Raw genomic sequence first — 10,670 nt, forward strand, 5'->3', positions numbered from 1 at the left:
TGGCACTGGGCCTTGCACTGTGACACTGGGGCACGGCTCTGGCACTGGGCCTTGCACTGTGACGCTGGGAAATGGTTCAGGCACTGGGCCTTGCACTGTGACACTGGGGCATGGCTCTGGCACTGCGCCTTGCACTGTGACACTGGGGTACAACCCTGGCACTGGGCCTTGCACTGTGACACTGGGGTACAACCCTGGCACTGGGCCTTGCACTGTGACACTGGGGCACAACCCTGGCACTGGGCCTTGCACTGTGACACTGGGGCATGGCTCTGGCACTGGGCCTTGCACTGTGACACTGGGGCACGGCTCTGGCACTGGGCCTTGCACTGTGACACTGGGGCATGGCTCTGGCACTGGGCCTTGCACTGTGACACTGGGGCACGGCTCTGGCACTGGGCCTTGCACTGTGACGCTGGGAAATGGTTCAGGCACTGGGCCTTGCACTGTGACACTGGGGCATGGCTCTGGCACTGCGCCTTGCACTGTGACACTGGGGTACAACCCTGGCACTGCACCTTGCACTGTGACACTGGGGCACAGCCCCGGCACTGTGACTTCCCTCAGCAAGGGAAGTGACAGACAGAGGGGCCTTGGATTGCAGGCAGCAGACACAGAGAGTGTTCATGTGCATCATACACATGCACGAGTATTCTGTGCAATACTATGCCTCTGCAGTTCCCTCAAGCATTTAAAAAGCAAATCAAACTCCTTTTTTGTATGAAAGCTGTATGGATAGCTTTGAGATACTGGTCTTTAAAGGGAATAGAGAGCAACCAACTGAACTCCTTAGCTTTTCAGAAATAGCCCCACAGCTGGTTAGATTAATTTGTTTCTTTTTGGCATTCCTTCCCCCAAGGCAGTAAGCACGATCAGCTGCTATCCACTGGAAGCACTATAGAAACATATCTATTATTATTATTATTGTTGTTGTTATTATTATTATTATTATTATTATTTCTCATCTGTAAATACTGGCAATGTGTTACACTGCTGTTTGTCATACTGAGAGCAGATGGTTTATTATGAGATTACATTCTGGACCTCCAGAGATGCTGCATCCAATTTGCCAATCCCATCATTCCCTCAAATGCTATGGATGACTTCATGAATACAGGATGCAGTACTGTCAATATACTTACAATTTTATTGTGTTCCACAATGGCTGAACAATGTTTTAACATTTCTGTGGAAGCCACGCTACACCTCAAACAGAAGACGTGGGCTTGATGAAGAAATGATTGAATGTGGATTTTTGCTTTGTCTAATACAAAAGCTCAGAGAAGATTACCATGACAATCTTCTTTGGTTCTAAATGCACAATCATGTGATTTTTTCTGATTCTAAGAATTCTATAAACTTGAGTGTGGATTTTTAAATATAGATATGTCTAGCTATTCCACTTGTAGGCCAAATGTGGAAATAAGAACTTCAGTGCCACTGAAGTACCCTAACATACTTGTGACATGCTTCCTTCTTCTCATCAACACACAGAGACAAAATTAGTTTTGATGTAACTATTGTAAAAACTAAAAACCAGAGAGGGAAGGCTCTCACTCATAGTTCTGCCTGATTACATAATTGTGTAGTAGGTACTAATTCAATTTTAGCTAAATAATTCAATAACTGAAATATATATGTCTGATTTTACTTAAGAGACTCAGCTGTCAAAATTGAAAAAAAAAAATCTTCTGACAATTAGCAGAGCAGTAACCTTAGGCAGGATCAAGTCAGTCAGCCTAGTAGATTTTAGCTCAAATTTCACATTCAATCGGTGGTAGAAGACCAAATGAGTCTGTAATTGATGCTGAGGTCTGTTACTTAGTGATCCACTAAACAAAGGGAAAATTACCACCAGGAATCACATGTGATCTGTCAACACTGTCCACCAAAAAGAACAACAAAGCCATTAGAAATATATCAGTAAAAAATTAGTAAAGATGTAGTGGTGGTCAAACCATGACAGATATCTTCCCCACTAAGTATTTTTACTGAGTATGACATGCATGGCATAGGTTCCCAAAAGTATCCCTTATGAACCAGGAGCAGGAGCTGGACTTCTCCTACCTAATTTGAATAGATTCACACTTTCTGCATAGACAATAGCTAGTAATAGGTATCTCAGTCTGTCAGGTATTTGGGCTGAATTTTGTAGTAATGTGTTTTTCCTGTAACTTGACTGTATGAATCTACTTGCAAGTTCTTATGGTTCAGAATCGGAAATTCTGAAATCTGAAATCCTCTGACACTGCTAAGCTTCATTTTAGGTGGCATCTAGTGCTTTCAGAGAAGGACTGGAAGATAACAACAAGTGGCAGAAGCAAGTTTAAACATCAAAGGCATATTGGAGAAAAAGTCAGACGCACTCTCTGTGGAAGGTTCATGGAAATTTGAACTGCTGGAGTCACTTGTGACCAAATGTATTTGAGGACCAGAGCAAAATGAAGTGATACAAGATTAGACTGAAGGGTACTTGAGAGGTCTCTATTACTTTGGTTTTGTGCTGGTTTCTTGTTTCTAATTTTTTCTCAGTCTTCTGGCTTTAGGTTAGGAAACTTAAATGAGAGAGGGACAACTTGTGTAACTGCATTCAAGGGGTTCCAAATTCAAGGTGAAAAAGATAAACAGTGTATAAAGAAATAGGTGTGGTTAAAAAATTAAAACAATGAAAAACACAGTTATGTGTAGAATATTAGCCATAATTAACTTCAATGCAGAAGTAATGATTTTGACATTCTTGCGAAACAACCTGATATGCTGTGGTTTTATGTTATAATTTTAAAGATTTTTTTAATTGATTGTTTAAACTTGAAAAATTGTTTTTTCAGTCTTTATCAATTTTCCTCAAGACTGAGTTGCTATTCACAATGAGGACTTGACAAAAATTGTATACAAAACTTGCTATTTTATCTAAGATTGGCATCCACTTCTCAGGGCCAAAAAGAAAATGACTTCTCACTTTCAAGGTTGTCAAAAATGAAGGCCAGGAAGTAAGACACAAGAGGTCAGCCTATTTAGACAGACAGCAGTGACCTGTCCTGTGTTTGGTAGTACCATATTCACATGGACAACATACTTCTGATTAAACTGAAGAATATGGTGTTTTAAAAAGCAATAATTGGGTGGATTTGCCATTGGTTATAATGAAAAAGTAACCACAGAAAAATATCATCATGCATGGATCAGTGCTATAGCTAAAATGAGATTTTATTAATACTGTGCTTTGCTACCGTGAATTGACTCCTGGTTTTGATTGCTTGAAACAGAAGTGGAACACTTTAAGCTGGACTAATAGCAATATAAATATTGTACATAATTATGTAAAATGCAAATAGCACAGTGCACTTGATTTCTCAGACAAGAAGTAAGCTGTGTTTCCCACAATGAGTTTGGCAGTGGGGAAGTACAACTCTACAACAGAGAAGGGGGCAGACATGAAGTCCCTCTGGTGAAAATGGCACAGCAGCTACACTGAAAACTCCAGCACAGCTGCTGAGGGAAATGCCCGGTCAGTGGGTGCCAGTGATGAGGCAAGCAGGCAGGATGTGTCCAGAGCACGGGGGTCTCAGCATGGGGAGCCATTGACAGGGGAACACTTTCATGCAGCAGAGAAGCAGGAAATAGGATGTTTTGAGGGAAACAGAGGAAGGAAACAGAGGCAGAGAAACAAGTGAAGGGGAAGAAAGGAAGAAAGCAGATGAGGAAGAGATGAAATGAGGAAATGGTGTTATTAACTATTATAAGATCTGGTTTTTTCGACAGCTGAAAAAGGTGGGGTTTTTTTTGTTTTTCTTATTCTTAAAGTTCCTTTTAAGTCATTGTTAAAAATACCACAGGAATGTAAAAATGGCAGTTTCCCAAGACATTCTTTTTCATAATTAGTAATTGAATTTGAGAAACCATTGTGAAACTCTTTTATTCAATATTATCAGGAGCATTTCTGAAGTAATTTAAGATAAATAAAGTAGGCTTGTGCTTCTGCTTCATACTAAAGCATTATTTCCTTGCAATTACTGTTACTCTACACTACACATAGAGACACATAGCTTTAAGATAATGTCAGATATTCCAGATAACTAAATTAGATGTAAATTTTGGAGATTGGAGGTTTTTGGTTTTTGTTTGGTGTGTGTGTTTGGTTTTTTTTAATGGAATTTGTCACCAAAGAGTAGTTAAAAAAATTAGACCATGACCAGAATAATGCACTGGGTTTAACTGAAAGCAGTTTAAAATTTCAAGAACATCTTAGTCAATAATTTTTATTAAGGAATTTAAGGTAAGATGATATGCCTGTGGCATACACACAGAGAGCAATGATGTCAACCTATAACATTTTGACATCACTCATTTATGCAGGCCACAGCATCCAGCCCACCAGTGCCATGCAATGACTCATAAAGCATGTGCTCCCTTGCTGAAATGCAATGGCTCAGATGCAATATCTACTTCACAGCTCCTCTGCCTCCTCCAGGCTGTGTGTTTATGTGTATACGAAAAACACACCAGGCAAAAATATCATACCGTCATATTGAATCACTCACACAGCTGAACATCCTGACACACTGCAAACTCAGCTGAAAGTGTGTCAGGGCCCTGCAATCTGCTTCTCCTGTGGCACTGACATTTTGCCATGAACTCCATAACCATTGCAGCAGCAACTGGAAAAGGGTTTCCAGGATGTTTCCTTACTTTTTCTTCTTTTTCTGATCACTTTGAATAACTTAACTTGGTTTTCTTATTAACTATTGATTATGAAAGGGGAGTCATACTGACTTCACACATATGTCAGGCTTAAAAGGTTTAGTCTTTAGTCTTCTAAGGTAAGAGTTTACTACACATATTTACCCATAAAAATTTAATAAATGTGACAGTGAAACACAAGATGGGACAAATTTGCTCTCAGTGGTACTAGTATCACTTTATTATTGCAAAGACATGGCCAAGAACAAAATTATTCCCCATAGTGCAAATTGGTGTTGATAGCCCAAAAACACATGCAAAGGGTGAAAGAAACCTTTAGGTATCATAAATATCCTTCCTCTGTTCTGTGGTAATAATGTGTCATAAAAATAGTTATGACTTGGCCATCTCAGCTTCCCTCCAGTTTTATTAGCTTTCTTTTAACCATTAAATGTTAATACAACTTCAAGGTGGAGCTTAGAGCAACTGAGCTCAGCTTCGTGCACACAGCTCTGTATTTCAATTAGTGATGGGCTGCCTCAAAAGGTTTAGGTTTCTGTTTAGGACACAGGAGTAGACAAAACCTTGCTGTGAATCACCACCATCATAGGAAAACATGTTGCTATAGTCTATTCATAAATACTTTATTTCTTCATTTTGAACAAAATTAAAAAATTCTCTCTCACTATTCCACCCTGAAAGCATCCTAGAATTTTATCCTTCTGCCCATTCATCAGTTTTCTGCTCTTATCCTGCCTAATCATACTTTGTGCTTGCTGCTCCATACTGCTCAGTTTTTGTAGAATTAGCTAAGCCTTGGCTTTGAAAGTCTTCTTTCTTCACAGTTAATCTACTAAAACATAAAATCCTGGAAATATTCACACCTGTCCAAGGAAAAATACATAAAAATATCTTATTTTTAATGAGATGAACAAAAGATGCCCAGAGAGGAGGGATGTAGAGAGACAATATAAGGGGCAAGTATAGACTGATCCTGCTTCTCAAATATTTCTGTTTCTGGCAACCAGCATTTTAAGTTTAAATTGGAAGAAAAATACAGACCACTGTGATTAATAGCATCTTTGCTATGAATCCATTTAGTGCTTTGTGAATCCAGTGATAATTTTAGCTTCCACAACATCCTGTAGCAATGAATTCCACTAAGTAATTAGGTACTGTAAGGAAAACTACTTCTTTTGTTTGTTTAAAGGTCCTGGTCACCTCTATTCTTCTTTTTACAATTGCAGCGGACAGTAATTCCCTAGAACACTCTTACATATCTTTTCCTATTTTATAGAAGCCAATCAAATAGACATTAACCTGTAGGTAGTAGATAAAGCCCATCTATAGACAGGTAGCAGGATAGACCCCATTACCAAGCATTTATTTTCCAAGGAGATCAGTTTCAATCTTCCCTCCAATAGATGCCAAAGTAAGCTCAACCCACTTTGTCATCTTACAGATGGGATCACTGTAACTACACATTGGATCCAAAATAGATTAATGTAATCCCCATCAGCATGTAATAGAGATTTATCCAGTTTCTTTCTTGTTCTTAGTATTTTCTTAAAAATCCTAACATTTTGTCACTGTCACATGCTACTAAGCAGATTTCAGGGAGCCATGGAGATGCACTTACTAAGATCTCTTTCCTGCATAGCAATGGCTACTTTAGATTTCAATATTCTGCACACATAACTAAATGTCAGGGGAGAGCCACCATGTGCCTTGCTTTGACTTTACTGGAAATTAATTTCATATGCTTTTTTATTGTTCAGACACTTAGCATCATTAGATCATTCTACAATTCTTCGCTGTCAGGAATAATTGTGTTTTATAAGGAATATTTGTCACTTCATTATTTCACATAGTTTTCAGGTAATTTATGAAGATGTTGAACAGTTCATATCCTAGCAGGGATCCTAAGAGACTTACTTGATAATCTCCTGTCATTTTTGTTTCCTAATTATTAATCACATAATAACTGTGCAAGAACACCTTTCCTCTGATCCCACAACAACTTAAATTTTTTTTAAGATTCTTCAGTGTGGCCAATGGCAAAATATTTTAGGAGTTTTAAGAATTCTGTCAGGTCTTCATATGTTCATTGACTTCCCTCTACAAAAACCCTTGTGAAGCTTTCTGGTTATATAGGAGTGAGATCCAGCATTCTTAAACATTATGTTAAAAACATAAGTCTCAAACAGCAAGTCAGTTTTTAACTTTCCACCTAATGCTAAAGAATTATTCTGACTTACCAGGCAAGTTCCTTGGGTGCTCCATTTTGGCCACATTTGCAGGGCCAGAAGGGCATGTCCCAGCTGGGTGTGCCCCTGCCACATGGATGGAACCTTTCACATAGACTAGGTGACAATTACTCATCCAGGGTGAGGAGAAATTGAGTATGGGCCATCCTCTGGCCTTGGGAGGGACAGAGCCTGTGCTCCTGGATTGTGCATCAACCACTAGATGATGCCATGTCCTGGGCACAAACACACATCTGTCCTCTCATCCTTTTAAGCCCCCTCTGGATAAACATGTATACAAGAATCTTGGGTTGAAGAGAGTCAGAAAGAATGAAAACTGTTAGTGTGAATGCTAAGTAAAGACAGGAGAAAACTTGGGCTTCCCAGTGACCTTTGATGCTCTCAGTCTTCCCTTCTTTTTGAAATAAATTCAAGGTCTTTAGTGTCTCCTGTAAAATAAGTTATCTGTCTCCTCAGTCATCATCCTCTGCTCTTTCTACCTACCAAGTATGAGAGATCAGTGCTTTCTGGATGAAATCATACCAGGGTTTTATGCAAGGGTATTTACGTCTTCTTTATCAATACTTATAGGAGGAAGTAGCCACCTTCCTACGAGCAAGTAAATCCATGTAGCCTGGACATCTGCATTACCATACTTTTATGTCAATCAGCCATCTTAGTCTAAAAACTGAGGAAAAAAACCCAATCTGTGTTTTCATTTGAACCTCATTTATTTCCCCACTTCCTAGAAAGTTTCTTTCTTTCTTTTTTCTGCTTATAAGCCTGAGAAGCTTTGTGTTATTTGGTTTAACTTCCTTTGCAATGACAAGCTGAATTAGAGTTCTGGCAAGAGTTTTGGACTTTATTCTTAAATTTCCTGTTCTCTAAGATGTATCTTTCATGATTTTTCCACTCCTTATAGAGTCTTAGTATTCCAAAATGAGTGTCATTATTCCTAAATGAGTTTTATTATTCCTATGTGGTTTTTCATTTCTGTTATAAATGGAGACTGTCCCATTGGTTTTGAATCTTATTTAGAATTATTCCCATCCTTAAAAATTTGTGAAGTTTAGATAAATCATATTGAAAGAAATTTCAGTCACGTTCACATTTCAGTTTCTAATTTCTACATGTGTTGACTTCATTCATTAGATCTCTTAATTTCTCCTATTTGTCCTTTCATATAGTAACCCTGACCTATTTTTTGGTTTATTCTTCAATGTAATTTAATTGGAATGGTCCTGATGTCACTTCAGTCAAGTTACTTTCTTTAGGTCTTCTACAACATCCTTAATTTAGAAAAGGAGATTCAAAAATAAATTTAATTCCTATGCAGTCGTGAAATCAGTAAGATGTAAACCTATCTACTAATACATGCAGACATAACTGAATTCTACCAATATTAGTTACTAATTTTTTAAAGTTTGAATTGTTGAGAAATTGCTTATTTCTAACTGATTTTATAGCTGGGAAATTTTCCTGCAATGACACAATTTCCAGTAGTATTCATCAATGTAACAAGTTCAAGATATTTCTATATCCATAGCCAATTTTGATCCTGGGATCTATAGAAGGTTCTTAATACTACCTCTAGAGAAGCTAATATAGAGCAATGAAAACAATTCTGATCCTGATCGAGTATTTGTGTGTTGTTCTTTAGCTATACTACTTCATTCTGATAGAACACCAGTCCACTGCTTTTAACTTTATTTCTGTCCTTCATGAAGAAATTACATGTTATTTTTTTCTCAGAATCATTTCCTTCTCTATCAAAGGGCCAAGATAAGATTATGCATTAAGTTAAAATGTCATATTTTTGTTGTTAAGACTTTTCTTTATATTTTGTATCTAATTTTCAGATAGATTAAAAAAAGAATCAATAAAATTAAATGTTAAAATTAGGTTTTAAACTGATTGGCAGAATATTCAGCTTAGTTAATGAGAACTGCCTAAATGCAAGTAGTGTAGTCTCAGATAGTTAAATTGGCTCACTCAGGTGCAGGCACTTCTAGAAACCTTTTCTTCACTTTAAGAAAAATATCAAACATAACAAGATTGAAGCTTTCTAGAGATGTTGATTTTTTTCTGCTAAGTGTAGAAGGAACATAAGTGACTAGAACTATACCACATTCACATCTTTTAGAGAGAAATATAGTTTGATAGTTTCTTCCTTTGTGTTTTTATATATTCACCAAAATAAAGGTATTTTTACTTCTTAAATTATGATTTAATCCTTTAATACACTGTGATCTATCACAGGCTACTGATTGGAATCATATGTATGTTAGTATCATAATCAATTTCTTCATTTTTCAGATAAAACATAATTGTATCAGAATCAGAGAATCAAAAGGACTAAAACTGCAAAAGAAAACGTATTTTTCTGGAGGTAAATCCATATTTCTTTCTTTCACATGTGTGTGACTGCCATTGTTTTCTCCACATGCATGTCCATCTTTCTCATTTTGATTCATCAGAAAATAATGGCAGTGAGGAACTGAACTAAGCCGTGATGACTGGTGAGGAGTGAGTGTGTTACAGGACCTGTGTTTTATTACAGAGAGTTTACAATAAAAGAAAAATCCTTTGCTTCAGGTAGTTACAGCCTCTCTGTTTTTAACAGTTTGTTATCACATTGCTTCATACAAACAAGATTTTCTGACATAATTTTCTATTCTTTCATGTCCGTCTCCCTTTTTATGCCTTGCATCTTCATCTGCTGTTTTCTAATTGCTAGGGAAGGCAGACAAGATGCTCCATTGGGAACAGATGGCTTTCTGGAAATCTCCCAACAAGGACTACTCCTGGAATAGATTTCATCTGCAGGCCCCACGCAGAGGTAATATATGATACCTACAAATAGATAGTGCTCCAAAGGCTTAGGAAGGAAAAAAATATATCCTGCTGGAGTTTTTAAGCCTGTTATGACCACAATTGTGAACAGAAGACCAAGCATAAAAATGAATCCTATATATAGCATTCAATTTTTGAAGTTAATTTTCTTTACTTCCATATAATCTCTACAACAGGGACAGCTATCCTAAAATAATTTCTAAAGGGCCGTGGTTTACTTCTCAAGGGTGGATTAAATACAAAGTTTGAAATCAACTATAATGCTATCCTACTTTACAAAATAGTGTGAGATGGCATGCAATATATGAAATAAATGTTAAAGCCTACATAAGAGTAAGAGTAAATAATATAGAAACAAATATGTTGGATTACAGTGAGCGTGAAGAATTGTCTTTGTCAATGTTGCCTTGCTCTTCTCTCTTTTGCACCTTTACTTACTTCCATCACAGAGAGGAGAGATACTAAATGAAGCATTTTATAAAATACATATTTATTTTGTTTGTTTTGGTTCAGTTTTCCTTAATCTAAAATAAAATTGATGATAACCATGTTGTATATGGTTGCTCTGTGTGTCTGGAAAATATTATTCTGAGATTATGGATGGGGCTATAAAGCTGGGAGATCAGATATACTGTTTATGGTAAAAAAATACAAACTGTGAATAATAAAGTGACAGCAGTACTCTGTATCCTCAGTATTATAACCTCAGCCTTGTTATAATGTGTGGGTTACTTATTGTTCCTGTTCACAAAGCAAAATTAATATTAGGGAACATCATTTTTCATTATTTATGAAAACAAAAATACTATGTTCTGGTTTTGTTTGCCTATAAATAAGAGTTAGTAAAAAGGAATCCTAAAAATTGAAATACCAGAATGCAAGTATCAGAAA

The 10,670-nt window shown here is 37.0% G+C and overlaps 1 long non-coding RNA gene across 1 annotated transcript; it reads left to right on the plus strand.

Moving 5' to 3' along the window:
* The first annotated feature begins 539 nt into the window (after positions 1 to 539).
* Positions 540 to 9,799, plus strand: LOC135297909 (uncharacterized). The gene is made up of 3 exons (XR_010359838.1): positions 540 to 3,771; positions 9,243 to 9,315; positions 9,664 to 9,799. It is a non-coding gene; the product is annotated as an uncharacterized LOC135297909 (long non-coding RNA).
* Positions 9,800 to 10,670: the final 871 nt, after the last annotated feature.

Source organism: Passer domesticus, chromosome 3 (assembly GCF_036417665.1).
Source record: "Passer domesticus isolate bPasDom1 chromosome 3, bPasDom1.hap1, whole genome shotgun sequence".
NCBI lineage: Eukaryota > Metazoa > Chordata > Aves > Passeriformes > Passeridae > Passer > Passer domesticus.